At 39.3% G+C, this 26,703-nt stretch overlaps 1 long non-coding RNA gene across 2 annotated transcripts in view; it reads right to left on the bottom strand.

The window, feature by feature from the left end:
• Positions 1-305: 305 nt before the first annotated feature.
• Positions 306-26,703, bottom strand: part of LOC121919285 — a 117,242-nt gene continuing 90,844 nt past the window's right edge. The window contains exons 1-3 of one of the 2 annotated variants that reach the window (XR_006101431.1): positions 19,819-19,904; positions 4,715-4,819; positions 306-761 (exon numbers count right to left, since the gene is read on the bottom strand). This is a non-coding gene — a long non-coding RNA (uncharacterized LOC121919285). Of the gene's footprint in view, positions 762-4,714; positions 4,820-19,818; positions 19,905-26,703 lie in introns of those variants that run through there. The other variant, XR_006101430.1, reaches the window with a different exon arrangement.

Raw genomic sequence — 26,703 nt, 5'->3', positions numbered from 1 at the left:
GCAGCCATATGGCAATGAGAATAAATGTTCTGTGAAGTTCATTTTGATCAGTGTATGGGGAAATATGTATCAAGAACTTTCTCAATATAGCACAATAAAATTAAATTAATTATACAACCATTTACAAAAAGAAAGGGGAAATCAGGACATTCCATAGTTCTGAGAATATAATTCTGTGATTTTGTAAGCTCACGCAGTGTTTCCTGCAAACAAAGCGTGATACAGAAACTCATGTCAAGATCAACTGGTGAGTTTGGAATTCATAACAGCTATGAGGCTGTTACAGAGAAGGAGTCTGTGTGTCAGTCAATCAATTGTTTATTATATTTGACAAAAAGCTATGACAAATCCCCCCAAAATCCAATAAAATCCAGTAAAAGAATACATACATGTGTACTTCATATTTGCCAAACGGTAAAATATTTGAGCATCTTCCAAGAATTGGTAACAATTCCAGAACTGTCATCTGAAAGCACAGGTTTGTGCTTTCTTTGCCCCTGTTGGGTGACTGTGTAAAGATGATGCGCAACTAATTAGACTGAAGTTCTTGTGAAACATTTCTCTTTATTTTGACAGCTGCTCTTTTCAGTGGTCTTCCTGAACTTTGGACTAGCAGCTTGAAACTTGCTGTTGACAATTTCCCCCTGTTTCTCAACTGCTACCAATTACATTAACTGACCTATAAGCTTCTGTGTCTTGTCTTATTTTAGGGATATTGGGGCACATTGTTAGAGGATAGGTGTTTCATCCACAAATGGCACCTTTAAAAACACACCAACAAACTAAATGCAATAGTATTGAACAATAGTGTTGAACAATTCCATGATGCTATTTTGTCCACAAAACAATGCTTAAATCTGAATAACTAAGGTGATCTGTGACATGACTATAAATCTAATGAATTCATTGTTATATATACTGTACACAGAGGTATAACCAAAGAACATTGGATTACAGATATCTGGTACTGGATGTAGGCATGAAAGTATGCAGCTACATGCACAAAAGCAGTGGGAAAGAGAGCAGAAATTGAGAGAAATGTGTAATTAAAAAACCCCACTTCATAGATTTGCCCAATTTGCATCACCCAGACTGGGAACAGGGAAATCAGCACAATGTACAGGTATTGTACTGTGATACAAATCTTGATGTACACAAACACAGAAGCATGCAGACCATTTGACAACAGGTTCACATTTGCAAAACATGCAGAGAGCACTGCACACATTTGCAAAATATGCATAAACAGGCTTTAGGGCCATACATGCATTAATGCATCAAGTAGACTATATGTTAATTTCACATAAAAACATCTGAACTGAAGCAGCATAGAGAGGGAAAAGGGAAAAAAGAGGAAGTCTAAAGGAATGATCTGCCCATCCCTATTAGAGAATCTGCTGAAAAACATGTCAGCAGCTGTGCTGTGAACTGTAACTAATCAATAGTATTGAATTAAATCAATTTGACTGGATTAACCAATTGTAGTGTACTGTGAACAGCAGCAGCAATATCATCTTTTCCCTTTGTCTCCGATTATTTTTGGAGGGAGGGGAATGATGTCACATGGAAAGTGATGGATGTTGTATTTCCCTTTTCCTTCTCTTTGTGGGAGGAAAGGTGTGCTGTAGTGTACCCTTGACACCAAGAGGTAGTGCACCTTTGGCAGATGCCCAGACATCTGCCTTCAGAATGACACAGTAGATAGTTAATTGTATGCCCACCAACTGTCTGACTATGATAAAAACCCCTTGGAAAGGGAATATGGTGCAACCGTTGGAAGGGGAATATGATACAACTGCTGGAAGGGGTTGATACTATGCTACCTAGCTAAAGTTTCCAGCTTGTTCTTGTGAACCATTGCAGACATTTTTGCCTTGTCTGAACATAATTCCTTCTTTTCGGTGGGGAGAATCCATTCCCCCAACTGTTGTTTTGGTGAAATAGGTGCAGACTGGGGCTCTAATGCAGAGGAGGATAATGTTTAGCCCTCTAGAGACTAGTGTTTAGCCTTTCTGTCATGCCTCACCATTGGCTGGATTTGCTAGGGCTTGATATGGAGACTGATATTATCTGAAGTCTAAAGATCATCCTGTCCTCCCTAGTGCAAAAGTAAAGGCAAAGGTTTTCCCTTGACATGAATGTCTAGTCATAAGTGTTAAATATTCTGAGAGGTTTCATTCAATTTAATTGGATGAAGTCTTGGAATTGTTATGGGAAGGTGGCCTATCCTATTTCTTTATTTTGATCACCTTCCAAACTAGTAAGCATCTGAACCCATCATTGCTGATTTTATGTTTTTAACTGTGGTTTTAACTTGTGTGGTAATAATATTGTAATGTTTTAATTGTATTTTTAAACTCTGCTGTGATTCCACCTCGATCCAATTGGGAGAGGCGGGAAGATATAGCTCTATTATTATTGTTATTATTATTATACCATACATCAAAATGGCTGCCATTGCTGATGGGCAGTCATAGTCCTACATCTTGTCCAAAAACAGACCTATGTGAAGAAGTACCTTAGATTTGACCAAGAGCTTACATTCACATAACCATACATCTGATGAAGTGGATTCTGGTTCATGAAAGCTGGTGCCATTATAGAAACTGTTAGTTTTTAAGGAGCTTCAAGACTCTTTGGTTTTTGGTTTTGTTTGTTTCTTTGTTTTTGTGCAAAGTCATCCCTATGGAAAAGATGGACTTATTACAGACTTTTTCATCTAAACTCCCAAGAGATTCTATAAGAATTTTTTGGGGTGCATGGGGGGATGGGCAAGTTGCTTTTGCAGAGTTTGAAAATGTTACCTTTTTGATTTACAACTACTCGAATCTCTCACTCAGTATGGCAATTGGCATAGGTTCTCCAGCCCTAACCTCATGGCCAGTGGCAATGGGTGGCTAGGGACATTCTCTGAGCTGGAATCCAACATGTAACTTTTCCAGTAATCTGGTATTCTGAGCAACCCAACTAAAGCCCAGCTGGATGTGCAGAACTGGTCACCCACTTCTTGGGCTTCCAGCCATAGCTTCAAAAACCTGATCACAAATGTTTTTTCAGTGACAACTTGCCTACCATTACCAAGACAGATAATGGTACCATCTTTTTTAAAACTTCATTTATACTGTTTCATTTTATCAAAAGAGTGCTGAATGCATTTCTTTCATTGAACTCCCATACAGAGAGCTTTGATTCTGATGGAGCCTTTTGAGCATGTAATTGGTAGAGTTCAATGATTCACATCTCTTTTGTTCTGCTGATATTTTGGCAAGTTATTAGCCAGCTGCTGTTTATTGAAGCAGATGTTATGAACCACATAAAAATTTCAAGGTTATGAGATAATACAAAGGGGTTTCTGTCCTTCTCTTGGTAGCACCTGTGCTAAAATGCTTACCTAATGCTCCCCAAAAACAAAATTGGGGACCAGAAAGCTTGTTATAATGCAGAAGGTTGTGGATAGCTGGGAAGCTTTAAAAAACAACCCACCAAGGTGCTTGGCCTCAAAAATGTTAAAAATAGATGCTCCAGGACAATAGTTTATAGTTTAATTAAATGAGAATATCTAAGGGGAAGAGAAGAAAATAAAAAGACAGTACATGAAAGTATATATCATAATCAAAACAAACAAATTTTAAGTTTCTGTCTTGCCAAGAGGCACAAATTCTTTAAAGGATATGAAAGCAATAAGCACACAAGCAAGTTAGTAGCTGAAGATTGTATTAAATGGCAAGAAATTATTATATAAAGAGAGAGAACAAAATCTTCTAAAAGATATAACAAAATCTTCTTATCTGCCTGTTCACAATTGTCAAGGGCCTTGGGTGAATGTTAGCAGAGAGACTTCAAGATGATGGCCAACACAGAACACCTTCACATTCCTGTGTGGAGGCCTATGTTGTAGTCCAAGCTGGGCGAAACCTTGGAAACACACCTGATGCTACATGTACTTTTCAGGAACCACATATTTAATTATACCTGTTGTAATGGACATGTTTTTGGGCCTTGTCAATACATATGAATTTTTCTACCACCCAGAGATAGTTTCAGCAAATGGCCAATACAGAGAGGTATTCCAAGGTTGTACTATCTTGATTTTGAAGTAATTAACTTCCTGCCTATAACTCTAGATTCAAATCCTCACTCAGCCATGGAAACCCACTGAGTAATCTTGGGCAAGTCACACTATCTCAGCCTCAGAGGAAGGCAAAGACAAAACCCTTCTGAGCCAATCTTGCCAAAACAAAACAAAAGCACCATGACAGGTTTGCCCTAGGGTTGGAATAAACTGGAAACAACTTGAAGGCACCCAACAACACTCTAAGTGAGATGCCTCTTGCAAGGAACCACATGTTCAATATCTTAATGAGACGCAGGCATAAAGAATTAATTGTTGCATGCTGTCCTATTTCCTTGCTATGCAATAGTTTTCTAGTGTGTTTCTTCTACAATTGCTTTTTAAAGTCCCAGAGAAAGAGAGCTAATTGCATCAGATGAGTGAGGGCATTATAAATGGAATGAGCTAAAAACGATAATCCACAGAAATGATACATAGAAGGTGAAATGTTCAATTTAGATGTTAAGAAGGAAGAATCAAAGGACTTTAACTGTGGGGAAGCAGAAAAGAAAGCAAAGAGGGAACAAAACTGAGAAATAACTTTAAATTTTGGAATTTGTCACACAACACTGTTACAATACAATTGTACTGAGGTAGTCTTACCTTGCCTGGAGCTTATCATACAGCCTTGCAGATCTCCTGGCGCTCTTCCATTCCATATTGCTGTTGGTTCATTTGGAAATCTATTCTCTTCCCACTTGAAATAATCTATGAGGAATGATCCATGAAGAATAATGTATGAGAAAGAGAGTTGTGAATGAAAGAAGAATGTATATGACTGACTTCAGTATATATTTTATATTTTGTTAATTATAGATGTGCTTGTAGACAGCTATCTTGTGTCTTTCCAGAGTGTGGAGGTAATGGGGAAATTTGGGGCAATGTTTTGGACATTTTTCTACATGCATATTGTGTGTGTGTATGTGTGTGTGTATCATGCTAGAACAATGTGGTGTTGTTAAAAGTGATAAATAGCAACCAGGGCGTTTGAGTAATGCGAAATGTACTGCTTTTTTAAAACAACAGCAACAACATTTTAAGCTCTATTAAACCGAGAAGTAAAAGCCCCAAAATTAATCATCCCAGACTCCTGTTTTTGCTAGCTTTCTCCCCAAACACATTCACACATGATGCAAAACCAGGCCAGGAGGGGGAGGGAGATGGAAAAAATTGAATTGATAATGAAATGGAGGAGCACAACAAAGGTATCTGACTATTAAATCAACTAACTGGAGGGGGGATTGGGGAGGGAAGAGATGATGAGAGAGACAATGGGGAAAGAGAAGGGAAAAGCACAGGGATAAAAGTTTAAGGGGCAGACAGAAAGGGCTGGGGGGGGGGGGAGACCTGGCCCAGCAATGTGACATGGTTGTTCTTTTCTGGAGTCCTGCCCCACCTATCCCCTAAAATTGCAAATAAGATGAGGCCTGATCCACTTCCATCCAGCACAGGAAGCTAAACCACTGCCATGTTCCCGAGAAAATGGATGAAGGGAACTGATGAAAGAAAGCCCTTCCCACCAGTTGTTCCTAGCCCCCTATCTCACTGACATTGATGAAGGTCTCCCCTGCTTGAAAGCTAGGAGCCAGAAAAAGCTTGGTTTGGCTGAGCAGGCCAATATACAGCCTGATCAAATCTTGTGAGACGAGGCCATTTCATGAAATTACCCAAACTTGTGAGACTAACTGGTCTTGTGAAAGTACAACAGCTGTGAGATCTCACAAAAGTTACATAATGCAGAGATTGCAAGATCTCCTTCCCGACCTGCAGAGTGCCTGGCTGAGTCAGCCGCTTGGGCAGGGATAAAGTATTGGCAGGTTTGCTACAATGGGCCCTTTCTTTTTATGTATGTTCAGGGGGGGCATTTTTCAATGTCACATGATGGAATAGCATAGCTCAAATATAATGAAATATGTCTATCTGCATCTGTATCTCCTTGTGCCTCCATATGTAACACAACATAATTAGATTCATAGATAGATGGCCGATAAAACTGATTATAAGTATGCTCTATTAATGGCCAGTTTGCCACACAGAGTAAATCAATATAACTGGATTTCTATCCTTCTGCTCTTTTAAAGATCTATGCAATGGACACAGAAGCAATCACAAGAAGAATTTTGAACCGTATTAAAATGAAAGTTCAGCCATTTGATATATACCACATTTAACAAATTGCAAAATGTCTTAAGGCTGATGAAAAGTTTTCATTTAGTTTCAGCTACAGCTACTATTAATTTGGAAAACATTTTCCTGGAAGGCAGAAATGACCTTTTTTGATTGAACAACTTCCTGTGATTATTCCTCAACCAGTGGGGAAGAAGAATTGTTTCTGGGAAGCAGCTGTTACATTTCATCAAATAATAAATTACTCAAGCCACTATGTTAACCAGAAAGTTCCTTTTTATTCTCACAGTTCCTTGTCATTATAGGACAGAGCTTGAAAAATGCTTGTTGTCTGCAACCTTAGCAACCCTGGAAAACATAAACTCTCATAATAGAACTAGTTGTTCTCATTACAACAATGACTTCCAATGAATCCAGTCTGGGTAAAGTGAAGAGTTGATTAATGTTTCCAGCTTTTTCAGTTAGTGCCACTTGTAACTGATAGATAGGTATACTGACTAGACAGACTGTTGATTTTAAAAGGGATATTCTGCATTGTGAATAAAAACCTTTGATGATTCATAGAAAGCTGCTTCATCGGAGCAGTACATGGTAATAATATCTAGTTCTTTGCTCGGTGAACAAACCCTCCATGCTGCATTGCACTGCCCTCGACCCTTCACCATTGGTTATGCTGGCTAGCAGGCTAATAGGAACTTCAGTTCAAAACATCAGGAGAGTCACATGTTCACAAGTCCCTGTTTAAATGGAGGCATGCTTAAATTCTGCCCCCCCCCTCCAGTTACATTTCAGAAATCTCTGTAAATAAAATCTTTTCCCATTCAGAAATGGCCAGTCCACTTCACAGAAGCTTCTGCAATTCTGCAGAAATAAAGCAGTTTGGCACCACTTTAATTCCCAAGACTCAATACTATGGAAGCCAGGGATCTGTAGTTTGTTGTGATGCCATCCCTCAAACTGTGCTCTGTTTCTCAAATATTGACAAAACTACGAACCCCAGAACTCCATAGCATTGAGTGTTGGCCGTTGAAGTGGTAGAGTCCTGTGGAAATTCTAAGAAGGGTCCTGTACACATTTTGAAATGGGATTTTAATGGAAGAGCAGGAGACATACAAGTGTTGTGAGTGTCATTCATATCAGAATGGGGTTTAGAAAGATCTTACAGATGCAGTACAAAATATAGCTGGGCAGAAACATAGACTTTGGGCAATCAAATGTAAAACCAAAGAGGTGTTACACTCAACTCTTACTTCTCAGACTTCTCAGTCTTTGGTCCTCCAGATGTTTTGGATTTCAAGTCCCAGAGGCACCAGGTAGCATGGCCAATGTCCAGCATTTTGGGGAGCTGAAGTGTCAAACATTTGGAGGACCACAACCTCACTTTAGTGTGGGGCTAGAGACAGATTGTTTCTATGAAGTACCATGGGAGAAATATTAATCTGGACGTGCAATTGATAGTGGGTTAAGCAAGAGTATGTAGCACTGTAGGAGTTCCTAGTGTTCACTTTTACTCTTTTTGGGGCCTGTAGGCATTTTGGTTCCTGAGTCAAAGATGGCAACCTCCATTCCATATCCATATCTATGTCTAGATGCAGATCTATAAAACCGCAGTGGACTGACTGATGAAAAACATACATTGTCCTTCACCATACCTAGAGGAATCAAACTAACAGGAGGCACACAACAATCTACCTAAGGAGACTAAGGAAGAAATGGTGAGGGCTTGTCACCATGCCTTCATCATCTACCACCTGAAGCACCTCTGGCTAATGGGAGAGCCAGTCCTCCCCATAACTCTCTCTGCATCCCTGCCCAACCACACACATAACACTCTGCATAGAACTACACATGGCCCATGTACCTCCCATCCCTCAAACTGTGCTCTGTGTCTCAAATATTTGTTCATTATAGGGATCCTGAGGCCCTCTATGTGTTGTTGGGCTCCAGTTCCCATTAGCACTAGCAGAACCAATAATGAGATGTTGTAGTACAGCAGCACCTGGAAAGCCAAAGATTCTGTACCCCTCTAATAAACAAACATCATTTTTCCTTACCACTGCTTGCAAAGCATATTAGATACTGAAGAAAGTGGAACACAGTATGAAGTGCATTAGAAACCTCCAAAGTAGCCTGAGCAAAAAGTAACTCAAGCACTATGACATCCAAACAAGACATTGCCTGTTCAAAGCAAGCACACTTCATTGCAATATCTGGCATTTGCATATCTTTGTGTGGAAACAATTGCCCTGAGACAGCCATTTGCACACTAAAAACTGAACACCAGGAATATTTGGCACAGTGGGAATCAAATACAGTTAAAGGGTGAAATAACTCCAGGGTTAGAAAGAATACTATTTGCATTAAAAACAAAAGGGAAAAAAAAGAACCAGACATTATTGGGTTTTTAACATTACAAAAGAGAAGAAAATACAGTCAGTCACAGTGTCTATGGTCATTTCCCCTTCCATCACCCCCTTCCAACTCCTACACTAGTGTAGTTTTGATAGAACAGTACTCCAATGGTCACTGGCCAGCATCTTATTTTTATTACCCTCACTCAAAAGTTTACAGCTTACTTACTGCTGAATGCCACTCCTAATCACCTGAAAAATAAGATATTCTATTAAAATGCATGCTTAATTTTCCCATTATGTAAACCCAATGTCATGCATTTTTAAGTATTTGAATCAATAAAACATAATCACCATCTATATAAATGAAGCATACACTGGAGGCAGAATCACTGGAAAATGCCAGATAGAGAATTTTGCAATATCTGCCTTCCTGTAATGGTGCATTCAAATTACAGTGTTCTCCAGCTAATGAATAAATTATCCCAAATTCAGATTTGGGAGGACAACCAACTAAAGCACATTCCTAAATCTCTTAAAAAGCTAAATAAACCTTCATTTACTTGCCCCCTTCCTTTTGACTGCACACTTAGTCTAAAAAGTCTTGGAAGCTAAATTCAGTGGCAATAACAGAGCAATTATAAATACCAAGTTACAACCTGACCTCATCAAGTACTGAAGGATGTCAGGTCATCATTAAAGCACTGTGGTTATTTAACACCCACATGCTTCAGTTTTCCATAATACTGCTGACGTCTTTTGGATTTTGTTAAGATATGAAAAATGTTATCTAAAATAGGTTCAAAAAGCTAGAGAACCAGCTGTTAGACATACAGTTATGTCATCATACTGACCATCTGAAGCTTTGGAATAATGCTTCTGGCTGACTTAATTTTACCCTAACTCCCTATAGTAATGGAAAGGAGGGCTCTGCTGCATATGCATTTATTTAGGACTTGGGAGACTCTCTTAGCCTAATAGGAAGACAATGGCAATCCTCTGAATTAGGGGCTGTGCAGACCACCCCTAAGGAGCGGCCTGCAGGTGCCTCCATTTATACCAGATCAGAGCTGTGGCAACCGCATGCCACGGCCCTGATCCAGCATTTCTGGGGCGCAAAAAGGAGCCGCAGCAGCGCAGCTGTACAGTGCTCCTTTGGGGCTGCATCATGCAGATGCTGTGCCGCAGGAACACCATGACACCATACAACCTGCAGTGCAGCACATGGTGTTACAAGACCCTGTGGTGGAGCCATGACATGCATCATATGGACACGATGCCCCAAGTCTGCCTTAATGGCCGGTCTGAAAGAGCCCCTTAGTCTTGCCAAGAAACCTCTATCATAGGGTTGCTATAAGTCAGAGCTGACATGAAGGAACATAACAACAAAAAGAAATGAGAAGATGAACACAGGACGACTGACAAGGGGGCTGTACATAGAGCCTCTATGGGGCAGCAGGATGCTGCCCCTTTCCAAGCTGGATCAGGGCCGCGGCAACCTTATGCCACAGCCCCAATCTGGCCTTTCGACTGTGCAAAAAGGATTTGCAAAAAGCAGCTCTTTTTTATGCCCTGAAAAGGGTGCATCGTGAGGACGCTAAGCCCTGACTCCACCCCACGCCGGCCTTAATGGCTGGTATGTACAGGGCCAAGGTTAGCTTTCCTCTTCCCTCTAGAGTGTTTTTCTTTTGTGGGGAGCAATCCACTGTTTTAATAAGATTAGCCAGTGGCTTTCACTGTAATTGTGAAGCAAAGAGCTCATCTCACAATTAGCCCTAAAATGCATCCCTTATACACACACACTGTTCCATGTGGTAATGACTCAGAGTCAGCAGACTGGCCGCCCAGAACTAGGGATATCCAAAAATATTTGTAAAATGGTTTCTAAAAAGTGTTTCTTAAGAGTGTTTCCTGATGAAAAGAATCATAGATAGATGAGAATCTTCACAATTCTGGGCTTATTTTATGCAAAATTATATTCAGAAAACTTTTTTTCTTGAGAAAATGCTGTCTTCTGAGTTTAAAAAATGTGCAAATGTTGTGCAAAATAAGACCCCAAGTATAACATTTTCTGCACAAAAAGCAGTAGTTTCTGCACAGAAAATAATATTTATGGGTGGAATATTTCCTGTGTAGAAAGTGTTTTCTGCACACACACAAATGAGTGAATTGTGTGCAGAATGTCTGGAACTGATCATAGGCCTGTTACAGACTGCCAAAATAAAGCTGCTTCGGGTCTCTTTGGAGGTATGCTATTTAAATGATGCATGGGTCCTAAGAGTCCAGAGGTCGCACCAAAGCCACACTCCATTCCTAAGCACTGGAGTGCAGCTTTTGGTGCAGCTTCCGGATTCTTAGGCTGCATGCATCATTTAAACAGCATACCTCCAAAGAGACCCAAAGCAGCTTTATTTTGGCAGTCTGTAACAGGCCCCAGTCTTTGAAAATTGTGCAGTTTATGAAGGCATTCTCACAGCAAGAGGAACATTTCTAAAATTACTTGTTCTTCAGGAAGGAAACTGGTGAAGAAACGCATCCCTGTTCAGAAACAGGATGGAATCCCTCACCACAGGAAAGGTAGCCCTATCATTAAGCAGAGAGGGAAGGAGCAAATTATTAATAATTCAAATTGTTATTACTGTACTGTGAATATGTTATACCTTATGAATGTGAAGATAAGCACTTGTGAGATTTCCTGCTTCAGATGTCAAAATAAATTGCCTGGTTATGGGCATTTGTCCACTTGCTTTGAGCACACGAGGGGCACCATGTTCTGCTTTGCCGCAGACAACAACATTATTTGGGCCAGACCTGACAATGGGATAGGGTTGCTTCTAGTTCTCAATTGCATTTTAGGGGCCACATTAATAGTTTGTAAGCAAGGTGTTTACTCTCTGAAGATCTGTGTAAGTAACCAAGCTGTTACCCATTTATGTCTCATAACTTCATTCCTGCTAGTGGTCCATTGTTTATAGGTGTCTGTTACACATTAGAGAATAATCAGAGTTACCCACCCAGAAAAAAAGAAAGACAATCAGGAAGAGGAGGAGGACAAATGGAAGGTGATTTCGAAGCAGGATTGTTATTCATGGTATTTTCACTCATCTCACTTTAAGTTCAGATAAAATGACATCTGAACACTGATACCTTATTAGGAAAATCAAAATGCACAATTAAATGGTGCAAGCTTTCAAAGTCACACTGGCTTCTTCATTAGGCAAAGAGGAGAAAGAAATTGAAGATGTTACTCATAGGCCTGCATTTTTTGGTTCTGGACTTAGTTCAGATGGTAGGGAGGGCTATCTGCAGGTTGGCACCTCCCCACACAGCCTGTGGTTTCACAAAGGAAGGAGACATCCTGGATTCCAGGGAAACATCTTTGAATTGCAAATGGACATTAAATTTCTTTGATTTTGAAAATCTACCAGTGACCACATGGCCAAAGGGGGAGGCTCCAGCCTACAGATAGCCCTCCCTACCATCTGAAATAAGACCAGAAAGAGAAGATGCAGGCCTGTGACTAACATCTTCAGTTTATTTCTCCTGTTTGCCTGATGAAGAAACCAGTGTGACTTTGAAAGCTTGCAACATGTAATTGTGCATTTTGGTTGTCCCCATAAAGGTATCATTGTTTAGATGGTATTGGATTTGCTACATGACCATATATGACTATACATATATGACTATATGTTTTTCAGATAAAATGTTTTACAAAGCTTTCAAACTCTCCTGAGATTCAGAAATTCCCTAGGTCTGCTACCCCATATCCCCTAAATGTAAGTGTCCAAAATGTAACATAGTATGTTATAGTTGCAAATGATGTGCTCTGTCACTCAAATTTAGTCTCTCTACTTTGAGTTGTGGTGTACAACCTTCACACCTTGATTTAAATCCTTGAAATTAAACTGGTCCAGCCACATGCACTTCACTACACTAACCTGGAATACCCTCCAGTTTAATTAGCTATGATTAAACATATGATTATGACTGTCAAAAAGTCTTGAGAAAGTCACTCACAGCAACTTTTCTTGAAAAATCAACTACCTGGTTCTAGTAGCTGGAAAAAGAAAAGAGGCAAAAATCCTGGAATAAATTTTGAAATGCTTCATGAGTTGGAAGATTAGACCACTAAAAATATAATTATGTCTGTGTTTATGTTATGAGATGCAGCCATTGTTTGTAATAATTTACCAGAGTTGAATTGGTTGCATTGCTGGCCACCCAGAGTTGAATTATGAATTATGACTAGCAAAAGCTAACAAGGCAAGATCCCCCCTCCTTCCCCGTGAAACTGGATTGCTTCAGTAATGCTTCTTAGGCTATATAACATGGTGGACATGGGTTGCTAAGGTTTATGATGCTCTTCAGCTAAGTTATTATCCCTTTATCCCTTATTGTGCTTTCCAACCACATATCCTCTAAACCTGATGGAATTTTTCAGAACAACATTTGTGGCACTTTCTCCAAATCCTTGCAAAGCCAGCTACTTCCTCTAGTTAATAACATAAAGAATCAGTGTTAGGTGCCACTAATTCACACTTGATATCTTGTGCCCAGATCATCATTGTAAGACAGATCATCTATGAGGATTGCCAAAGTACCGTATATACTCAACTCCAAGTCAATAATAATAATAATAATAATAATAATAATAATAATAATAATAATAATAATAATAATAACTGTTTATTTATATACCGCTCTTCCACACAATCAAAGCGGTTTTGAGTGCATGTGTTGAGGGCAGGTTTTGGGGTCAGAGTGATGGATTTTGGTATGACCCCATGGATATGTCGAGGGTAAAACTTTGATGCTCCTCAGGTCCATGGTGGCTCTTCAGCATTTCCCCAGCAGTGGACAGAGGCTGTTTCTCTGCCATAGTGAAAAAGCAGCAAAGAGCCCTGGTTGCAGCAATTTTTTCCTTGGAGGAAAAAAGTCACAGGAACCCTCTGCCCCTTCAATTGTGCCAAGAAACCTACATATACAGTAGACTCTCTCAGAATGGAAGTTCTATACTGCTGGCCTGTGCACAGTTATCTGAAGTGCCTGGCTTGTCTTTTCACAGAAGGTGAGGAGGAGGTGGAAGTGACGAATCAGTTGGGGGAAAGCCAAATGTAAAAGGAGCTAAGGCAGGCAGGGAGAGAAAATGTGTGTGCGCGTGCGTGTTGAGCTAGGAAAAATGGGGAGGAAGGTGTGTGTGTGTGTTTGCGACTGGATCAGCTGTTGCTCCCAAAGAAACAAAAATCATCCTGCACACTCTCTGCTTCCAGTAGCCCATTCCAAAGCACGGAGAGAAAGTGGGGAGGAAGGTCCATGTGTGTGTGTGTTTGTCTCTGAATGAGCTGCCACCATCAGAATTACCATATTGACCCGTATATAAGTCGACCCAAGATTTTGGGCTCAATTTTTGGGAATAAATTTCTTGACTTATAGATGATTATATACTGTAGCTCTCTCACTTAACTGACATTAAAAAGTGACAGTATGGACAATTCAGAGAGCAAAGTTCCATCAACAGTTCTGTAACTACATTATCTATGAAGATTATCACACCAGCACTTACCATGGGGTAAGCACTGGTAAATCGTTGCTGAAAAGTTGAAGAAGTGTGCTTGTGTGAAAGCCTGGCATGCTTCCTCAATGTCAGGGAATCGTTGGTTCCTTTCCAGCATCACTGAATCATTTGGCGAGAGGGAATTTCCTCTGAACGCAAAGTTTCAGTTCAGAGGAAATTCCCTCTCCCCGAATAATTCAGTGATGCTGGAGAGGAGCTGATGATTCCCTGATGTTGAGGAAGCGTGCCAGACTTTCACAAACACGCACTTTCTCAATGTTTCAGCAACTGGTATGAAAATCTTCAGCGCTGGTATGAAAATCTTCTATGGCAGTTCTATGGAACCCACACATATAAAATATTATCACACCAGTGCTTACTGTCTTTGAATCACTGCTGAAAAGTTAAGGAAGTTAAGGAAGCGCACATGTGTGAATGCCTGGCACGCTTCCTCATCATCAGGGAATCATCGGCTCCCTCTAGCATCACTGAATCGTTCAGGGAGAGGGAATTTCTTCTTAACAGAAACTTTGCGTTCAGAGGAAATTCCCTCTTCCAGAATGATTCAGTGACACTGGAGGGGAGCCGATAATTCCCACGCGTTCACACACGCGCACTTCCTTAACTTGTCCGCAGCGATTCAGAGACGGTAAGCACTGGTGTGATAATCTTTTTAGAGGATAACCCTGGGAAACAAGAAGTGACAAGGAAATGGAGCACTGGATGTCTTCTGATGAAATCGTTAGTGTATATACACTCATGTATACCTTTAGAAATTTTAGTCAAAAAATTAACTCCCAAAACCTGAGTTCTTATCCACAGGTCAAGAGAAGGGGATGATTCCATCTTTAATAAGAGTTAAGAGACAGTACTTACATTGACCCATGAATATGGCAACCCAGGTTTTTTGAGTAATTTTCTGACTAGAATATGACTTATCCATGAGTATATACAGTAATATACAGTAATTATCTTCTCAGAATGGTTTGCTTATTTTCCTGAAGAATCCAGCTGCATGATGTTTCAGTTCCTGCATCTCAAACACCTAGATCTAAACTACCATTCTAAACACTGGCGTATTGTTTTTTTCCTTTCTTCATAGTAATATTAAATGAAGTTGCTATAATGGAATATGGAAAGAAGAACATATTGGAATCTTTTAACAAGATGTTTTGCTGTGAGTGTTACTTTTTCCCCAGGATCCATGTATTGCACAAGCAAATTACAGTTGCTAATTGCAGCAAGCCATATGCAGACCCATCCAATCACTCTATCTTTAGTATGTTAATAAAATCAATTAGAAGGTCTCTTCAAAGATACCGTAATGAAAATTAAGAAATTACTACACAGTTCAGCAACAAAGATCTTTATTTATTTATTTATTTATTTATTTATTTCATTTGTATGCTGCCTTTCTCCCAGAAGGGACACATCTTTATCAGCATAGGGAATGTAGTCCATAAAAATAACTAAACTACCTGAACTACTACTACTACTACTACTACTACTATTATTACTTCTGGCATTCCATAAAAATAAGATTATATTAGGAAATACCTGGTATATTGCCAAAAAACAGAGAGTGATAAAACATATAACCGTACTAATTTGTAATCTCCATGTACATAGTTATGGTTTAATTGTTAACGCAATACAAAGCATGCCTCCTGAGGCAGCAGTGGTGCAAACTTATCCACGCAGAAGATATAAGCTGTTATTTTATTACTTCTCCTCCACTATAGAAACAAATTCTTACCTTCTATGATATAAGCAATTATGCACTATCAATAAAACACATTGTTCTGCATGATGAGCTACATAAAGTTCATGAGAATATATCAGAGTAACTCATACTGAAACACATGAGAACTGCACTGGTGAGTTATTAGACAGAAGCAGTCCACCCAGACTGTGATTGTGTGTGTGTGTGTGTGTGTGTGTGATTTTGGTTTTTGTTGACTATTTTACAAACATTTATATAATGATTCATTTTTATTTTGCTCCCCTGCCCCCATACTCTCCCTCCCATCCTCCTTTTAAATGGCTATACATAGAGTATATCCAAATAGCACTTCATGATCCATTTTCCATAATATGGGTAATATTCCAAATCACATTGGTCATTCCTCTGTACCCCCTTGTGCATTGACTTTCTCAATCAACATTTTCCATTTACTTGTCCAAGATTCCATCTTCACCTGTCCAATATATTTCAATCTTCTTTCTTTAAGGAAATCAAATAATAAAAATTTGGCTATATATTTTTCAAGATTGGACTTACTCCAAACTGATTTCCAACCCAAGGCAATGATTCCATGTGTTGTTTTTAATATTTGCTTTGTTGCATACTCTTCATTCTTATTCATCCTCAGTTTTCTTAAATTAAGTGTGACACTATTTTCTTTACTGAGCTGTATATCTTTCCCTACAGTCTTGTTTTTTTTTAAACTACTCTCCAAACCTTCTGAATGAAAGGACAGTCTTCCCACATATGGATGTATGTTCCTTTAATACACTACCATGCCAGCAGTTAAGTGAACAATTCTCATTTATAAAGGATAATTGATATGGTGTTCTGTATTATCAACCCTTCAGTTTCAATAATTATTCTTTTACTTTTGTATTTTTATTCTTTGCTATTTCTTGAATCCATGTTTTGGTCTCATCTCCTGTAATTATTAAATCTTTGTTCCAACAAGCCTTCAACCCTTCTTCAGTACTACCTCAAGCACAGCCTTTTATACTATATTGATTAGATCATTTTCATGGTTTAATTTTCTTTTTATTATATTCTCTAGTAATTTTATTCTTTAACACTGCTTATTCGTTTTTGCATGTTTTTTATAATACCGCTTATCTGAAGCCAGTATTCACTGCCAGTTAAGTAATTCAACATGTTTTCCTCTATGGAGGTTCCTGTTTCATCGTATAGAGCACTTATTTTGTATAGCCCTTTTCTTTTATCCTTTTAAATAGTTTCACTATTTCTTGATTGTTATTTCTATTTACACATTCAGCTGGAAACCATTTCCAATTTTCTATTAACAATCTTTCCCACCATTTATCCCATAACTGTAAATGTAAACTGTAAAATTTAAAGACCAATTGTTTCATCTTTATTTTTGTGGCTTACTACCTTAAGTTGAAAAATAGATCTATACTCCATACTATTAATTTGATTTCAACCCTTATCTCCACCCACCTCCCACATATTCAAGATTTAAAATTCTTGACATTGTTCAGTTCTTACTAGACCATCTAGAAATTTGGTTATTTATTTTTCCACACATGATTGTAATTCCCCTGCATAACATTATTTATATTAGTCTTTAAATTTACCCCCCCCCCCAAGTTTTTCATATTTTAACCCCTAATTTTAAGTTTGAAATACTTTGGATACTACTTTGATCTTCCCATTTAGTATTCAGAAATATTTATTCGGATTTTGTGTATATTAAATGTAAGCCCAAAAATCCTGTGAAATCATGGTGATATTTCTATTAATTTACTAATAGTCTGGTCAGGTTCTTGTATCATTATTAAAGCATAATAGACAAAAAAAAATAAATTCTTATTTCTCTAGTTTATACCCTATTATTCATTTATCATCTCCAATTGCCATTGTGAATAACAAAGGAGATGGGGGATAACCCTGTTTCATTCAGGGGTTTTTACCTTAATATATCTCATTTTTAACCATTTACTACCTCTTATTATATATTGCCTCTGATCAGGAGGGCTTACTTAGTTATTCCTTGGTTTTCATGGGATCTCAGATGCTCCCCATAAAGGGCCATCTCATGCCCGTTGCTTTTATGTGTATCTTTAATGTCAGCAATTTAATATAAACAACAACCTAATGAAAGCCCAGTTAATTGGATTTTCATAGAGCTAGTTATTAGATGAACTATTTCTTTTTCTGATCTTGTATAATCAATCTAGAACTGGAACTAAGCTTTCCATAGATTAGATGAACAATATGTGTCTCCAGGGCTCCCTAATTTATACTTCTATCACAAAAACTGTCTTTTTCAGAAAAATGGGAAAGGGAATCAGAAATAACAGAGGAATAAAAAGATGTTTGTATCACTGAGCCTATCCAGCTGTCCCTACAGGAGTGCAATATCCAGTTCTTTAAATGTTGATCTACAGCAGCGACATTAGAAACATTTTCCTTCTTGTTTTTCTTCTAATTTGTCTCTGTGGGGAGACTTTATGGGATGGGATCTATACAGTGACAATTCAGTGGAAGATGTTCCAGTCTTTCAATTCAAAGTAGTAGTGGCAGCAAAGCCATCTTGAACTTGTTCCTTTAAAATGCACATAATGAGATAGGCATTTCAAAATAAATAAATAAAACAATAGGAAACAGAGAACCAGAGTAATGTAGTGGTTTGAGTGCTGGTCTAGGACTCTGGGAGACCAAGGTTTGAATCCCAGTTCGGCCATGGAAACACTGGGTGACCTTGGAAAGTCACACTCTCTCAACCTCAGAGGAAGGCAAAGGCAAACTACCTCTGAACAAATGTTGCCAAGAAAACCATGTGATACATTAGTCTTAGGGTTGCCATATGTCAGAAATGACTAGAAGGCACTGGACAACAACAAAAATAATGAACAGGGGCTCAGATTGTGATGAACTGGATTTGATGGAAATACTAAGGTGGGGTAGAGCATATATTGGGGCGATGCAAGTGAACAAATCTGCAGAAATGAAATGTGGAAGGCACATTGTGGTAGGACGACATGATGTATATTCAGAAGTCAACCACTGTATTTAATTTCCATGAAAAAGTATATATTTTTCCAGAGGCAAATTTGGGGTATGGACTATGGACATGGATGGGGAGGGCAGGGAGTGGGTTGGCTTCCATTTTATATCTGCCCTGACCATAGGAGCTGAGGTAGTGGGAAAAAAATTCTAATAAAGTCAAGAAAGAAACTTGTTAGAATCTAGATTGAAAAGAGGACACTCAGGCTCCTTCAAGTAAACAAATGCTTGCTTTTGACAGCAAGTAATAAGTGACTTTAGAAGAGACCAAGAAGTGCTATCCTGTAAGGGGAAAATATGTGCAATCACAGTAGATAGTTCTCTGGTTTGTTTTGCATTCTGATAGAGAAATTGCAGATTACACTGGTCCCCCGGGTTACGAAATACCCAGGTTACGAAATTTTCGGGATACGAAAAAATCCCATAGGGATTTATTGTTTCGGCTTACGAAGGTTTTTTCGGGTTACGAAAAAACCCCGGCGCTGTTTTAAATGGAGCCGCGGCACAGCCGCGGCTTTTTCCCCATTAGCGCCTATGGGCTATTCGGCTTACGAAGTATCCCGGGTTACGAAAGCGGCGGCGGAACGAATTAATTTCGTAACCCGGGGTACCAGTGTATTCCTGTTTTCTAGGTAGCTCCTTCTATAACTCTTCAATGCCCACACCCAGCTCTTAGAAATAATGTGTGAAGTACTTGTGATGTGCTTTTCTGCAGTGGATTTCAGAAATTATTATATGCAAGATAATTGTGACATGCTTCCACAGTTAAAGACTTGATAAACTCAAAAACACTCCAAGGCAATCTAAACTTACCACATTCTTTATATATGAGAACTAAAATTCAAATTGCCAAATTGTAATGCTTAACAGCACTTGCTTTTTCACCTTTTGAACAGCTACTTACCTAAGGAAAGGAAGAAATGCTTAGGCATAAGTGTTGGTTCATGCAACGTTCCTTTCAATTTACACACAAAACAATATATTTAAGCTAAAATAGAAAGAAAAAAAGTATTAAAATGAACCATCAGATTGAAATTTATAGAACATGGATCAACATGGCTATTCTTGTAATATACTCAAATTTCTTTAAGTTCTCTTTCCACCCCAGAAAAAAAAAACCCTCCCCCTCCCAACACACACATTTCCTTTTTCTTAGTGATATCAATGAAGTTTGTGCCACGGCTTGAAAAGAAATTTGAAAAAAAAAAGGGATTAAAATAGTGAGCATAGAGGAATCTGCATAAAAATAAAACACATGAAAATCCATTGTAGAAAGAATCAAAATCACAGACAAAAGAAAAGGAAGGAAGGAAGGAAGGAAGGGAGAAAAAAAAAAAGGGAGGGGGGGGGGGGGGGGGATAGTAATTCATTTATCTCCCTTTTGGCTTCACTCATTTTAGAGCATATGCTTGAGGGATAACTTAGATTCCCACTGCATACATAATATCAATGTACGTATTTTTGTTATGTGAATAGAAACCTGAAGGCTGAGTAGCCCAGGAAAACTATGCAGGACAATGGAAGCTTAGGTTTTTCTCCCTTTTCTTCCTCCAAAGAAAAGAAAGAAAGAAAGGTCCATAGATGCTATTTAAAGTTCAAGAAATTATCCCATTGACGAAAATTGGGATTCAGAAAGGCAAACTGCCGGATTGGGCAAGCAGCATGTGGTTGCTGCAGCCCCAATCTGGTGCTGAAAGGAGTGGCTGGACACCGCTCTTTTGGGGTGGTCTGTAGAGCCCCTAAGTTAATTTCTTATAGATCCCATTGAAATGAATGTGAAACATTAGCAGTGATTAACATACAGTGGACCCTTGTTATACGCTGGGGTTTGGTATAACAAAATCCTTGTATGCTCAAGTCCCATTGAATATAATGACATAGCAAAATGGTGTCCCTTATAAAAAATGGAAAATCAAGGTAAATTTATATTTTTTTGGAACATTTTCAAACCGTGTATGCTTAAATCCGTGTATAAAAAATCTGTGTATAAGAAGGGCCGACTGTATGCCCTCTTTCTATAGGAAAGAAGCATTACTAATTTGGAGTGCAAGTAAATCACCAAGGTGGCCAAGGTGGCAGAGCTGACTAGGCCATCTAAAGCTGTGTTGGATTGAAAGCTCTCTTGGAGTTGCTTAAGATGTTGTTGTTGTTGTGTGCCTTCAAGTCATTTCCAGCTTATGACAACCCTAAAGTGAACTTATCAAAGGGTTTTCTAGGGCTAAGAGTCTGTGGCTCACCCAAGGTCACCCTGTGGGTTTCTGTGGCTGAATGGGGAAGTGAACCCTGATCTCCAGCATCTTAGTCCCATACTTAAACCGCCATGCCATGAGTATGCTAGCCTTATTTGAACTTTGTTCTAGTATAGTGGTTGTATTCCTGGCTGGGGGAGATTTAGATCAGTCATGACTCAGCTCTTCCCTTTCTTTCACTTTTTTCTGATTCTTTTGGGGTTCTTCTTCCAATTTATTGCAGTCAGTAGAGTAGTGATGGCAAATGATCCCTCAGTAGACTAGTGGTGGCGATAGTTCCCTCTGATGTCTAAGCAGTTCACTCAACAAAGATGAGCTCATTTGACACAAGAGGGTTCGGCCTGTTTCTAATCCTCTAGAATAGTGATTTCCAAAGTGGGTAGTACTGCCCCTTTGGGAATGGAGGAAAGATCTGAAGGTCTGTGAGAGAAAAGGGGGTGCCAGAGGGGGCTTCAGTCAAAGTATTAGTGTGCAAGAAAGACAAGGGAAACCATCAGCCTTCAGGAACATGATGCAGCCTTTAGGAGCATGATGGGGATGAGGAGTTTGAGCACATGACAGTGGTGGAGAATCAGTGACAAAAAAAGCTTCCACTTTTAGAACCTTGCTTAGGCTTTGTGGGCTTTGCTGGGACTTGGCTGGGTGGTTGGAGCTGCACTGCTGCTTCTGCTTTCTTTCACTGGACAGGCCAAAAGAAAAGTTAGAAGAAACAATGTCTGTTTGTGTGTGCATGCAGTTGGGGGGGGGGGGAGAACTTGAAGCAGTGTGGCAAAGGCACATCTCTGGCGGAGGAGTATCTGCCATTGATTCTTTGAAAGAGTCCTTCACCTCTCTCACCTCTCTCGGAATGTGGGTCCTTTCTCCCTGGGGAGAAAAGTGAAAAGCCGGCTGCTCCCCTGTCCTGGCAAAGAAGGACTGAGTGTCTTTCCTTGATGAGGAGAAGCTCCTTTCTTTTTTTATCCAGTCACCTTGGGGGCAGAAACTGAGCAGCTGGTTAAGCAGTGACAGAGAAACCTCATACCCATGCCAGCCTTGCAGCATGGGCAAGATCCTTCTTGGTTGCTGCTTGACCAGATGTTCAGTCGCTGCTCCCTTTGTACCAGATCATCCTGAAAGCAGCGACTTTTCCTTTCTTTTGCTTTAAGACTAATGGAGATGTGAGGGTGGAACAGACCTGGGCCAGTGCCACTGCTGTATTCACACATGAGAGGCTGAGGTGGAGGACAAGGGAATAGTGAGCTCGGCATAGATGAGGTAGATGACACTGGCCAAATGTTCTACTGTTCTACACAAACAGTAGATCTAATATCAGGAAATAGGTATTGGAGGTATTAGGGTTGTCACCCAAGAGGAAAGGGGATGGTAGCCAGAAAAAGTTGGGGGGTCATTGGTCTACAAAATAGCATATATTTAAGTTACTACTGCACTATTTGGAGCCCAGTGACCTGGTTTTCTTCCCTTATCCTATTTGAGTTACTGAAGGAAATATCAGCATAGCAACAATGATGCAGAAAGATACTCAGAAAGCAGGCATGTGTTATTTCATTTCTAGAGCGCTGGTGCATTTTCTTTGGAAGTAATAGATTAGATGAAAGCAGACTCAAAGTGTTAGTAGATTTTGTTCCTGAGAAATTCCACTCATTATGTTTCTGATGGACAAAAATGCAAACAGAGAAATGGTCCATGATCATCCTTTACTCAGAAACCCATCAATATATTTCTAAGGCTCACTATACTGAAAAGAAGAAAAGAAATGCAACAGGGCTGCTTTTCACTATACAGTACATTTCAGTGCTGAAAATGTTAGCTGATGATTGAAAAGGTATCATTATAATGTCAATGCGGGGGAGGCATTTGTGATTACATTTTCTATCTTTCCTCTGTATATAGGTAGTTTGCCAATTTAAACAACTCTGCTTAAGAAAAATCATCATTGAATTTGAGCAGCACTGTTGAAAATGGGCCGCTCAATTATCCCTTGTACAAATTTGAAAATTAAGCACCACACATATGGACATGGTGTCCCCTCAATTTTATTGTAACCACAATTTACATAATATATATTCTATTAAATGATGATGAAAGACATTGCAATGTACCTACAGAGCTTGAGCATCTGGAGGCAGTGTCAATCAGTGAAGAACAAAGACCTCTGTGTGCTAAGAAACAAGGTCTTCAGCTTATGGGAGGGAGGATATCTTTAACTTGGCTGAAATTCATGAGGCCACCATTTGAATTTACAAGGTAACCATTTGTATTAGAATTCACAGACCAACATGTATGTGTAGGGCGAGGTGTGAGAGTATGTAGTGTTTGTTTTGTAATTTATCCCCAACTAAGAAGAGAGAATGTGAAATATTTCAATATACTCCCAGCCAGAAGTCATTGCTAATAGAAATATTTATTTATTTATTCAAATATAACATTTAGTATTTACATTTCTATACCACTTAATAGTGAACTCAGCACTCTCTAAGCAATTTACAGTCTGTAAGCCAATTGCCTCCAACAAGCTGGGTACTCATTTTACCCACCTATGAAAAGATGGAAGGCTGAGTCAACCTTGGAGCCTTGGGAATGAATTCACAACCTTATGGCTGCAGTACCAGCATTTACCCACTGCACCACCAGGGCTCCTTTCCAAATTTAGAAAACAAAAGAATGTGCCACAGATTGGAAAAGCTCTCAATATACATTCCAATAACCAAGAAAGGGAATACCAGAGATTGCAGAAACTAACAGACATTGCACTAAACTTCCATGCAAACAAAGTGATGCTCAAAAAAAGAACACATTTACCCTATGTGGACTGAGAAATGCCAGATGTCCAAGCTGGATTCAGAAAAAGTAAGAGGCAGTAGGGATCATGTTGCAAACATACATTGGATAATGGAGTGCACCAAAGAATTTTAGAAGAAATTGAGCCTGTGCTTTATAGATTATAACAGTCTTTTGAATTTTTCACGCAGCTAAAAATATCTGACATACCTTTCCCAGTTTGAATTTTCTTTCGGGATCCAGCCGGATATTATTGCCTGCATTTTGCTGCCGATGCTGCCCCCTTCCTAAAACCTAGCTAAAATCCGAGATCAGCTGGCTGATTTGCAAAGCCGGGAGCTCCCGACTTTGCAAATCGGCCTGCTGAGTGTGGCTTTTAGCTGGATTCTATCCAGGTTTTAGGCAGGAGGCAGCATCGGCAGCAAAATTCAAGAAATTATATTTGGCTGAATTCCAAAAGAGGATTCAAACAGGGGAAGGTAAGTCAGATTTTCAGCTGTGAAAGCCTCCTTTGACTGTGTAGATCATAAAAAAAGACGAATCACTCTTAAGGAAAATTTCTACAGGAAGTTCAAAATCATTACAAGCACAGTGCTACCATCTTGGTTCTGTTTCCAACTATGGCTTGCTCTGCTATTAGACAAGGTGAGGTAGCTGTCTCAGGCAGCAGATGTTTAGCAATGAGGAGTAGTGATGAGACATCGGATGACAGGCTATTTTATTACACATTTCCTGGCTTCTGACTCAGGAATTAGTCTGCATCTGGAGCATGTTGTCCAATCCCGAGTGCTGAAGTTTGATTCATGTGCCAGTCTAATTGGTTTCCATATATGAACTGTGTAAAGAGACATCTTGTTCTTTCACTCAGTGAGCATAATGTCTTAGTCTGTCCTTGTTCCCCATGAAATAGCATTCAGAAGCATGCAGTCTTTTATGCAACTCCTCTGCCAAAGCTCATAAGTCTTTCATAGGTGTTCAGCGGGGGGCGGGTGTAGCATATGAGTATCTTTTGTGGTGGAAAGGCAGAGTACTATATAATATAAATTAATGTTTTCTATTAGCAATGGCTTCTGGCTAGCATTGTATTCAAATACTGTACACTCAGCTATGAAAATTACTGTGACTGTTGTATTGTGGGTTGGGGGTGGATATGCTGCCTTTTCAACGTCTTCTTTTGTTTCCAGTACATTTATTTTTCCTGCCTGTTGACTCAACTGTTTGCTGCTACAGGCTAAAACCTGTAGAGCTGTTTCAAAATCCTTTGAAATCCTGTGGCACAAACCAGAAAACTACCATTCTGTTTTCAGTTACCTGTATAAGTGAGGAAACAGACATTGACATAGGATGTATTCACACTACAGAAATAATCCAGTTTGTAGCATTGTGAGACATTTAGCCTTCTTTGTCACAGAGCTCTGGTGCCACAACAAACTACAATTCCCAGAACTGAGCCATGGCAGTTAAAGTGGTGTCAAACCGGGTTATTTCTGCTGTGCAGCTACACACACACACACTGCCTATAGCTACTTGCTGGGGATGATTTACATGGGGTTACTGCTGAACCAGGAAGAGGAACTCCATGGCCCAAAAGGTTTCTTCCAGCTCTATGATTCTATGTGACTGAATTATGATTCCCATCGCATGTTCTAACTGCATGGGGCTGAGGGAAAATGGAGTCCAATCATATCTAGGGAAGGCAATGGGTTACCCATCCTCCCATTCAGAGTCACATATCTTGTCTCAAACGTTGCATAATTATCTGGGAAGCCAGATGAAATGTTCTTGTGGAAGGTTAAAAGTATTACAGTATGTGAATAAATGCGTTTACTAATGAGTGCAATTGAGTCAGCTGCCTTTTCACCATAAAGAGACATAATGAAAATATACAGTTAATACCAAGAAATTGGAAGGGCTTCATTTATAAACTTTTAACTACTGCATCTTGTTTAAATGGGGGACTGTTACTTATTTGCAATGCAATATAGCTAAGACTGTGCTAAAGTTAGAAGCATTATATCGAGTCCATTAGTGCTAAGTTTCATCTTTCAAGGTCTCTCGGGGCAACTAAAATAATGGCTAAAATTGAAGACATACAGCACTAATGAAGTCTGTTTTATAACCCCAGAGCTATGGTCCTGCACCATTTTGACAAAAAGTAATTACTTTCTTTATTTTACCCAAGGGCTAGCATTCTAGCTGAACAAAATATGACAGAATACATGTTGAGTTAAATGTGCAGAATAGGCGGAAAAGCTATTACTACCAAACACCCATATAAACTCAAACTGAGATTAATTACTTCATTATAAGCTATCATGAAGAATTAAAAGACATATCCTCTTTTGATTTTGCCTTGAAAATGCTGCTTTTAATAAGAAAGGTCAAGATTTTTGAATACATGTTCTTTTCTTTAAACTCTTTCCCACCTAGCGTCGTCTCTTTTTAAAACCTGTTCTAAAGGTGATACAGATAATTCAGCAAAACTATGCTTTGCCCAGTTTTAAAATGGAAGGAAGAGAAGAATGTTCCTGTTTGTGATGCATCCTTTTGAACATGCAAATTTAGTATCAGTATGCAATGGTGGTAACCCAAAGACTGTGAACACTGCATTTGAGGCCATATTTCTAAAGTTCTGTCTACATGGGCCATAATACCCAAGGGGCAGCCCTGAGTATTCTGGCCCCAGAGCTATCCCAATGTCCCCTGCTTTGCCTCCCTTTGTGTCTGCTGCCATGGTGAATTGATCTTTCTGAGATCTGAAC

This window comes from Sceloporus undulatus, chromosome 1 (genome assembly GCF_019175285.1).
Source record: "Sceloporus undulatus isolate JIND9_A2432 ecotype Alabama chromosome 1, SceUnd_v1.1, whole genome shotgun sequence".
Taxonomy (NCBI): domain Eukaryota; kingdom Metazoa; phylum Chordata; class Lepidosauria; order Squamata; family Phrynosomatidae; genus Sceloporus; species Sceloporus undulatus.
The sequence above is the reverse complement of the archived record's forward strand: the minus strand, read 5'-3'. Positions and strand labels throughout refer to the sequence as shown.